At 37.6% G+C, this 10008-nt stretch overlaps 1 long non-coding RNA gene across 1 annotated transcript; it reads right to left on the reverse strand.

Moving 5' to 3' along the window:
- Positions 1-6756: 6756 nt before the first annotated feature.
- Positions 6757-7467, reverse strand: LOC124859793. The gene is made up of 2 exons (XR_007036190.1): positions 7410-7467; positions 6757-7327 (listed from the first exon to the last, which is right to left on the reverse strand). It is a non-coding gene; the product is annotated as an uncharacterized LOC124859793 (long non-coding RNA).
- Positions 7468-10008: the final 2541 nt, after the last annotated feature.

Consider the following 10008-nt stretch of genomic DNA (forward strand, 5'->3'; position numbering starts at 1 on the left):
AGTCACCACTGCTGCGGACGATAAGTTAATCCGAGTCACCAGCCTCAGAAATCGCAGGTTAACAGCAGCTCAGATTAGAGAACAGTTCAATGCCACACAGAGTTCTAGCAGCAGACACATCTCTAGAACAACTGTTAAGAGGAGACTGTGTGAATCAGGCCTTCATGGTAAAATAGCTGCTAAGAAACCACTGCTGAGGACAGGCAATAAGCAGAAGAGACTTGTTTGGGCTAAAGAACACAAGGAATGGCCTTAGACCAGTGGAAATCTGTGCTTTGGTCTGATGCGTCCAAGTTTGAGATCTTTGGTTCCAACCACCATGTCTTTGTGCGGCGCAGAAGAGGTGAACGGATGGACTCTACATGCCTGGTTCCCACCATGAAGCATGGAGGAGGAGGTGTGATGGTGTGGGGGTGCTTTTCTGGTGACACTGTTGGGGATTTATTCAAAATTGAAGGCATACTGAACCAGCAAGGCTACCACAGCATCTTGCAGTGGCATGCTATTCCATCCGGTTTGTGCTTAGTTGGACCATCATTTATTTTTCAACAGGACAATGACCCCAAACACATCTCCAAGCTCTGTAAGGGCTATTTGACCAAGAAGGAGAGTGATGGGGTGACCTGGCCTCCTCAGACCTGGCCTCCTCAGTCACCGGACCTGAACCCAATCGAGATGGTTTGGGGTGAGCTGTACCGCGGAGTGAAGGCAAAAGGGCCAACAAGTGCTAAGCATCTCTGGGAACTCCTTCAAGACTGTTGGAAAACCATTTCAGGTGACTACCTCTTGAAGCTCATCAACAGAATACCAAGAGTGTGTGGAGCAGTAATCAAAGCAAAAGGTGGCTACTTTGAAGAACCTAGAATATAAGACATATTTTCAGTTGTTTCACACTTTTTTGTTCAGTATATAATTCCACATGTGTTAATTCATAGTTTTGATGCCTTCAGTGTGAAGCTACAATATTCATAGTCATGAAAATAAAGAAAACTCTTTGAATGAGGTGTGTCCAAACTTTTGGTCTGTACTGTATATCTGCACAATATACTGTAAATAAACAGTATACATTTTCTGCAAACTTTATTTTATCAAATTGACACTTTTTTAACTTTTTATTCGGATAGTATTTACAGTAAAGTCCCTGGCGAAAGTATTTATACACCTTGAATGTTATAACCACTGAAATTTGAATTGGATTTCATGCAAAAGAACAATACAAAGTGAAAACAATGCTTCATGGTTTTATATATTTTACAATTTAAAATGTGAAAAATATGTCATGTATTTGTTTTAAGTCCCTATTACCTGTCAACCTTAGATGGATTCGATCAAAAATTTGCTTTTTATCCTACATGCAAAATGCTTTGTATGGTAGAAAAGTTATACTGTAAAACATCTTGGAAACAACAACCTAAGGGTAGAATAGATTGAGCACTCCTCAAGGAGCACTCCTCATCAGGTTTCCTGGTAGGAGCCTTCAAAAGCTCCAGTATGTTCAGAACAGCGCTGCCTGGGTACAGATGAGGGTGAGGAAGTCTGAATACATCACCCCCATCCTTCGGACACTGCTCTGGTTTCCTGTTTACCACCCCACCGTATTGAGTGCAAAATCCTCTTGCACACGCATCACTGTCTTCACGGTGTGGCCCTCCACCTACCTCATTGAATTGTTGACAATACACACATCAGCCAGGACCCTGTTGGGCCAATAGCTCTCTCTGACCATGCCTAGAACACGGCTCAAAACGATGGGTGACAGGTCTTTTGAAGACACCTGCCTGTGGAACGTTCTTCCAGAACACCTTAAGGCCCCACACAAGGTGGACGCTTCCGTCAGCCCTGTAGCACTTTGAGGTTTGAAGGCAAATCTAAAGAGCATTAGAAAGATAAGATATTCTTATTATTAGAGCTGAAAAACATGACAATACTAGCAGAAATCCTGTTAAGACTGCAAAAGACTTGAGACACCGACACTAAATACAGTCAGAGCTACAAGGAAATGGTTTAGGTTAAAGCTAATTCATTTCTCAAAGCCCATACCTGAATTCAACTGACAACTGTGGCAACACAAATTTAGTTTCAATAAACATTTCACATTGGAAAAATGGCAAAATCCAGTGATCAAACATTTTCCAAGGCATTTTTTGGTCACATGCTTTTTTCCATGTTTTTCACTCAGTCAGTCTCCCGAAAGATCAAAAGAATACCTATATAAGAATAAAACAAGGACCGAGCTGCATTTCCAAGTTTCTTGTCTTCAGATTTAAGCTTTAGCAGTTTTGCCAAAAGAAAAGCTCTAGATGTGCAAAGCTCATAGAGATATTTGCAATTGCAGCAAAAGTTGGTTCTACAAAGTAATAAATCGCAGGGGCTGAATAAAAATGCTTGCCACTCCTTTATTTATAGAAATATTTATTTCCTTGTCATTTATGAACTACTTTAGGTTGGTGTATCACATAAAATCCTATGAAGACCAATTGCTGTAGAGGTGCAGATATTTTTAGAAGGCTGTGTATTTAAAAAAAAAAAAAATTGAAAAGTTTCCAACATCTGATGGTATTTTAAACTGACTTCTACCATTGAAGTCAGCAGGGTCAGGAAAGGTCACTGGGAATCAACAAGGAATCATCTGCAACAGATGTTTAATTGGATTATGAATCCTCAAGGCTCAACAAGCTGTTTCCACATCCCACAGGGCTTTGATGCCCGCCCTCATTTTCCATGTGCTCTGAACACTGATCACGACTAAACTCTGCTCAAATTACGGAGCGGCTGCTTGAAGTAAAAATTGATCACCAAGTATCAAGTCCTCCAGAAAATAAGGAAGAGTGAAACATTCAAAAAAGTAAAAGTTGTACACAGAGAAAAAATGTCAAAATTGTTTATGATTAGTTTAGCCTACAACAAGTTACACTTTCCAAGAGTTTATTATAGCACTCAGTGCTATGATTAAAAAATTAGTACAAATTAGTAGTATGCCAAGTTCTGAATATTTGTCTTTGTTACATTACCAAACCCATATGCATTGTGAGACCTGGGCTTTTGGTGTTTTTAGAATTTCTCATTACAGAATAAGTTTAAAAACACATGTAAATGAACACCCACCTTAAGCCCTTGAAATATCATTAAAATTAATTTTGTCTACTTTACAAGCAAGTAGATTTGTTTGTCTTAATTATATACTTCGTACAGTAAGTGTGCTCCACAGAACCTGTCACTATCGATGCTTAAAAGAAAGAAAAAACATATTTTGTGTCTACATGGTACTGCAGCAGCACATGTGGCTGGTGACTGTTGTCAAATTATTTTAGCTTTGTAGTTGCAGGAATACTAGAAGGTTTTTTTCTCAGTCACAGGGATGGCAGATATTGGATCCGACAAGATTTTCTCTTGTTGCTTCAATAACAACAGAGCTGAGCGGCTTCCTCCACAGAATCAGGTTGAATGAATTTTATTCAGCTCACCTCATTAAGGTGGTCTGAAATGTCACTATCTGCTCAATAAGTGTTTACATCCATGTTGATATTTGCATCATTGTTTCCATTTTTTTAGTGAATATTTGTTATTCTTTTCTCAAGCACAGCCAAAGATGCGCATTTTGCGGGTTTCCGATCACCTGGCTATGTTGCTTAATTTAATTTAATCTGAGTCTGCCATATTGGTAACTGCAGTGTTTCTCCTTTGTGATGTGTGTTTCTCTTTTACTGCACAGTCTATTCTAATTTTGATTCCTGTTTTTGATTTTTATCATATTTAGTCTTGGAACGTTTTATACTTTTTAAGTGATTTGTGAACCTATATGCTTCCATTTGCCTTTTTTGCTTTGCCACTGCCACACATATTTTTATTCTCTTCTATTTATGGAAACAGTGAGAATTTCTTCTACAGATGAATAAAAAAATCTAATTAAAAAAGCTTAAAAAGACAACATAGCAATGAAAATACAAAAAGAACAAATGAGTACATTTTAAAAAACATCCCAAATTACTTTTTCATCTCCTTCAAAGGTATCAGACTATCTTACAATTATTTAAAGTGAATGTCTTTCAAAGTTTAGTTTTTTGTCATTCTCTGCTTTTTAACTGTAAACTCTGGTACTATATTTCTGGTCCAATTCGTATCTCTGAATATGAATTGGTAAGTTGGACAAGTGTGTCTTGTAAAGTACCTTGAGATGATGTTTGTTGTCAATATGATAAAATAAATGTAATTAATTTGTACCTAAACTGAAAGCACATTGGACAGTGGGCAGTTTAAGCATAATTACAACAAAAAGCGGAGAACCAAAAAAAAGTCAAGCCTACAAAATATAGAAATAGGAAGGGGCGGGATCCCATGAAAATCTAAACGAGGACCTGAGTAGCATCAAGCATCATTTATCAGATCATCATTTATATGTGTACTTTGTGTACCTAAATAATACACAGGTCAGATTTAGGTGATTAAACAAGCATAAAAAGAGAAAGAAACAAATGAGCAATGTATGAAAATAGAAATATAATCAATACAAGACTCACGTAGGAAAATCAAAATAAAGCCAGACATTTTGACAAAATAAATTATGAGGACTGTAGAGATAGTTTGTATTCAAACTTTTGGTGAGATCTCAACAAAAATGAAACCAATAAAATATTTTGGTTGTAAGTTCTAATCTGACCAAGACTGGAGAAAATCAAGCTACAGTTTGATAACTTTAAAACTGCTTATTTTGTCTTGTAAGAATGTAGAAAAATAAAGATCTAAGCAACTACCTTTAGGTAGATGAGAGGATCGCATTTATGAGACACTGAAGGATTGCGGTTTCTGTGAGTTTAAGACAAATCTTTGTCAGACTGAGCATTGACTTAGTTCACCATGTTTTCGAAATATCACAAAATGTTGCAATGTTTTTATCTAGCAAAAAACTTTTGTAAGTCTTGTTAATCAATCACACCAGCTGTGTGTAGTAAGCTTGATTTATTTATTTATTTAGTTTTTGTTTAGTCACAAATAAATCTGAAATAGTAACAGTTGCAATAGTGCTTCCACTTGAAAAATATTCCTTTATGTCTTACCTTTATACAGGTACCAAGAGTTTGCATGTAGACCTTTATTTCAGGTATATAATTTCAGGTGGAAATTGCTTCTAAAACCCTTAGCGCTTAAACTGTTTAAAAGTTTTTTAATCCTTCACTCTTGCTGCTAACAAGAAAAAAAAGTAAAAGGATTACACACATTTTTATATAATTCGCATTCACTTAGAATCCCAGCCTGTAGGTTGAGGATTGGTACAAAATGCTTTATATTATATTAACATGAAATTACCTAAATTAATAAATTAAAATATACTACAGATGTATAAAATTTAACTGTTTCCCATTTGGGCTAAAGCCCCAGTGTTTCAGAATTGTAACACTGCCTCTAACCATGCCAGTTATTTCCTGTCAGATCTCATCTCTCTAAATTTCCTTCATTTTCTTTTTTTTTCCCCAAGTTCTACTAATTCATGGTATGGGGTGACTGTGGCTCAGCTGGTAGGTTGGTACTGTAAACAGTGAGTTGCCAGTTCAAAATTATATGGCAGTCTCACCCCCAAGGCAGGTGTGGCTACAGTGACTGATCGTAGTGTAAAGCGCTATGGGGTCCTCACACTTGATAAAATACAGTACAAGTGCAGGCACTTCACAATTTACCATATTTGAAATCAAGGTAGCATGGGAGGTGATGGAGTGCAGCCTTAGAAAATGCAACTTCCATCCAAACATGTTGACAAACCTTCCTATTCTTCAAAATTGACATGCTCATGCTGAAGTACCTATTCTAATTCTGAAGTGTAAAATATAGACAAGGATCAGCACAAACAGAAAAGAAAGCAGAGATAAGGAGATCTACACAGATAGGAAAAGATAAGGGACAAATCAATCCCTTTGTCCTTAAATTGTTCCTGATAGGAAGGTAAAGGCTGTATTTTCTGTGTCCTGGTATTGTAGTTACTCTCCACTGCCCAGATTAATAGAACTTGGGAGTTTCAGAAAAAAAAGTATCTATGGCATTCACATATGCACTTGGGGCCTCATTTATCAAAACCTGATGTAGATTTGGGTAAAACAACGGGACAAGCTTCATGCGTGATTTGTGAAGTCATGCATTTACTGGCCCATCCCAGCACAATAATCAGTTGTTGATAAATTTGATGACAAGAAACACGTTTCATCAGCCTCAACCCTAGAATTCGTGGAAAGGATAAAATATGGTTAAAAACACATTTCTCTCAGATTTCAAAGTGAAAGCAGTAGAGGGTAGGACAGAATCTGAAATCTAGAGGGTCACAAAGATAGTCTACCCTAATGTTGTGTAATTTCTTGCCATTTTACTACCCTCCTTGCTGAGATAAGTATATAACATTTTAAAGTGTTGCATGAGGTTATGTCTCAGTCAGAAACCCCTCAAACCCATGCCAGTTCATAACACTTAAGAGTCAGATAAAATGATAAAAGATAAAATGGCATAAAATAAAATAGAGTAAAATCAGCAAGGCCCCAGCAAAGAGATGAGCTTTAAGAAGCGATTTAAAAAACAGAGAAGCCACTAGTCTAATTTGCAGTGTTGGGTCATTCCAAAGGAGTGTACTTTGTAGTCATCCAATCCCCTCAACATTCAAATAAGATAAAATACATTTTAAAAAAGAAGAAACTCCTCAGCAGTTTCCATTGAGACTTTTTAATGCAACATTTCTAATGAAGAATGAGAATAGGAACAGAATACTATAGAATAGGCTTTTTGTTGTCCTAAATCCAATTTTATTTTTTTGAGGGAACACTTGACAATGTCTATTTACATAAGCTTAGAAACAACGTAAATACACACAATTTTTATGGAAAAACACAAATAAGCATTTCATTTTAAAATGACAATATCAAAACAGAATAAACAACTTTCTATGCAGCTTATTGACCATGGCTTCAGTGAATAATACCGTGGTGTGCATCACACAACTGGTAATTTTGACCTTGTCATCAATATAAGTTGTTTTTAATATTTAAAAAACAACTTCGTGACTGAATAGGATTTCCAGTTTCTCCCAAATATTGTTTTTTTCACGACATTTGGGAGGCTGCTGGACAAGACTGCTGTGGTGTATTTATAACAATGTGATTATATATCATTTTGAAACAAAAAAATTAAAATACACAAATGTTTGGGCAGGAGGGCGGTGCGCACATTCAGTACAGCAGCTCACAACTGTTGGACTCATCCATTTTGGTCGGACAGACCGACTAGGCTGCACAGTTCAACATGCGCAGCTCAACAGGCATCGCAGTTCTGCCGTCACCCGGGTTTATAAAACCTGCAGAAAACAAACGGACCAAGAGCTTATATTAACGACATTAAGACATATATAAACTTTTTAACATTACCTGGATTTGTACCGTAGTTTCTTGGTCCGTCATCTTGGCGCTAGTGCTGCTGCTTCTTCTTCTTCTGCTGGCGGTTCGCAACAAATTCAGAGGTGCATACCGCCACCTACTGTACATCATTGTATAACTCTACCCACTATATTCTATGTTTTAGTTTTGTATTTCATAAAAATAAGAACAATGCTTTATTTATAATACTCTTGATTTCCGCCCCCCCATCTCCCGTCTGTTCCTAATATTCCTTTTAGAGTGAATTATCTCCCTTTGCCTTTTTCCGTCATCCAATCCCGGCACTACATTTACTGGCGGTGAGGAGAATGACAGCGCATGCGCAACGCAAATCGACCAACTCTGTGCTCCACTAACCAGCTTGAGATCACGTGACGCCAAGTCGCTGATGTAAATTCGTATTCTCGTAGAAAATAAATCGTATTCACAAACTGTTATAGCATATTGTATTCATAAAGAATAAACCACAACTGTAAACTTGAAATTTGTGTTTGTAATTTCTTGAAGCTGCAACATTTTATTTTGTATTCTTATAGAGAAAATATACAATACCTCTTTTGGATTTTACTTTTGTACAACTATTGACTAATATGCACACATTTCCATCTTTACTTACACATTGTTTTTGACAGCGTTCTTACCCCATACCTTTTTTTTTTTTTTTTTTTTTCAGCATATAACCCATCCTCAAGCCGGTGAAGAGAAGAAATCAACCTCAAAGTAATTTCAATCTTTTTATAGTAAATCGAATAGGTGTATTTAGAGGTCTGGGCAGGGTGAGGCATAGTTAAGGTGATTTAGAATCACCACTAGTTAATCCAAGGTATCAACTTGTTGTATGCAATATTGATATAAGTGTTTATGCAGAGCAACTGTAAAATAAGTAGAATGGTAAGCAGGGGAAAATTCAAGAGTAATGTTCTAAACAATGATTTTATCTTACTGGGATGAAGGAGAGATCCGCCAGAGGGGGGGTGGAGAGACCAAGAGGTTGTGTACCTGTGTGACTGGAGATGGTGTATACTGGAATGCAAGGGACGTCAGTGGATCAGGAGTTTCTGGTGAAGGTGCTGTGGACGAAGGAGGGTGGACAGGGTTCGCTGGAGGTGGTCCAAGGAATGAAGGAATCGGGAGGCTGCAAGCCGATTTAATCCAATGAAGTAACAGGAAGCTTGAGTCTTTGTTCATGAAGCTGGAGAGTGCTTCTCCAGAAGTCAACAACCCAAACAGTGTTTGATGCTGAGGATGAAGTCCGATTCAGGCAATATCCTGCAAGGTAGAAAAATCCAAAATTACAAGAAGGCAAAGACAAAGCAAGGTCAGGGCAAGGATAATTGTGGCTTGAGATATACCACTAAGAGCAACACTCTGGCAGTGAGTTGCTGGCAGCCTCCTCCTTAAATACTCCTCAGCAAATGATCAGGGAGATAGAGAACACCTGTCACCTCTCCTCCAGGTTCAAACGCCATCTAGAGGCTAAGCACAGTAAACAGCACCAAACACACACACGGCACAGATTCTGACAGTGTTGCTTAATCGCGGACCATGGATACGATCAGCAGGGTGCATGTTCATGTGTCCGGCTAATCCCAAATCAGCCACGAGTTAGAAGATGGACTTTAAAGCCGAGTTCCCGTTTCAGAGTTATATGACCCTTTGTTCGAGGTTTTGGGCAATCAGCTGCTAGTGGCTAAGGGTGCAGCCCACTGTTTACCAGCTGACCACCGTCATCAAGTAGCACCAGGGCACCAAGAAGGGTTCCTTGTACAGTGATTCTGCTCCACTTTCCAAGTTAACCCAAATTGCACATTTTGTCCATAAAACTGCTGGTTTGATCTTCATAGACACTCAATGCACATATATTTAGGCCCAAGCAGGAAACTGCAAGGGCCTATTGTAATTTCGTGATTATAATTTTTAGATAGTCATTTTACTCCCTTTTGTAGAATTGTGGATATTGAGTTAGGTGAAAATATTTGGACCAGAATAGTAATTGTATTGCAATATGGCTGTAATAAATGTTCACATATATAAAGAGAAGCATTTGTGTTTATTTTGTGCAAGAGTGATTTATCTTTCGAAAAAAGGTCAAAGTTCCCCCACCGATTTGTGAAGCGGCTGATTAAACCGTGACATTTAGCGTGGTTTTAGTTAAAAATTACCAATTATTAATGATAATTAAATACATGTAATTATTAAGTGCTTTGAGCCCATAATCTCAACAGCAGAGGACATCTCTGATTTCTATTCGTAAGTAATGATTTTTGGTTGAGAAAACTATTTTCCTGAATTATGATTTTTAATTATAAATTTTTTTTTTTTAATTCATTTATGAATAATCATAATCCTTAGATTTATTTATATTTTCTTTCTTTCTTTATACACCATCGCTTTCATGGACATCTGTTACACCCGCCAGGATCATGTGGACATTGGCCACCAGCATGGTTATCTATTTCAAGTTATCAGGTCTGGGAGGCAACACAGATGGGGGATGGTGAGGAAGCAGAAATGGGGCTGAAGGTCTGGCCTTATGCTGATGCCAAAAAATCAACCACATAAGCATCCTCTGCCAAGACTGTATCTCTCCAACAGCGGATTT

Source organism: Girardinichthys multiradiatus, chromosome 23 (genome assembly GCF_021462225.1).
Source record: "Girardinichthys multiradiatus isolate DD_20200921_A chromosome 23, DD_fGirMul_XY1, whole genome shotgun sequence".
Classification (NCBI taxonomy): Eukaryota; Metazoa; Chordata; class Actinopteri; order Cyprinodontiformes; family Goodeidae; genus Girardinichthys; species Girardinichthys multiradiatus.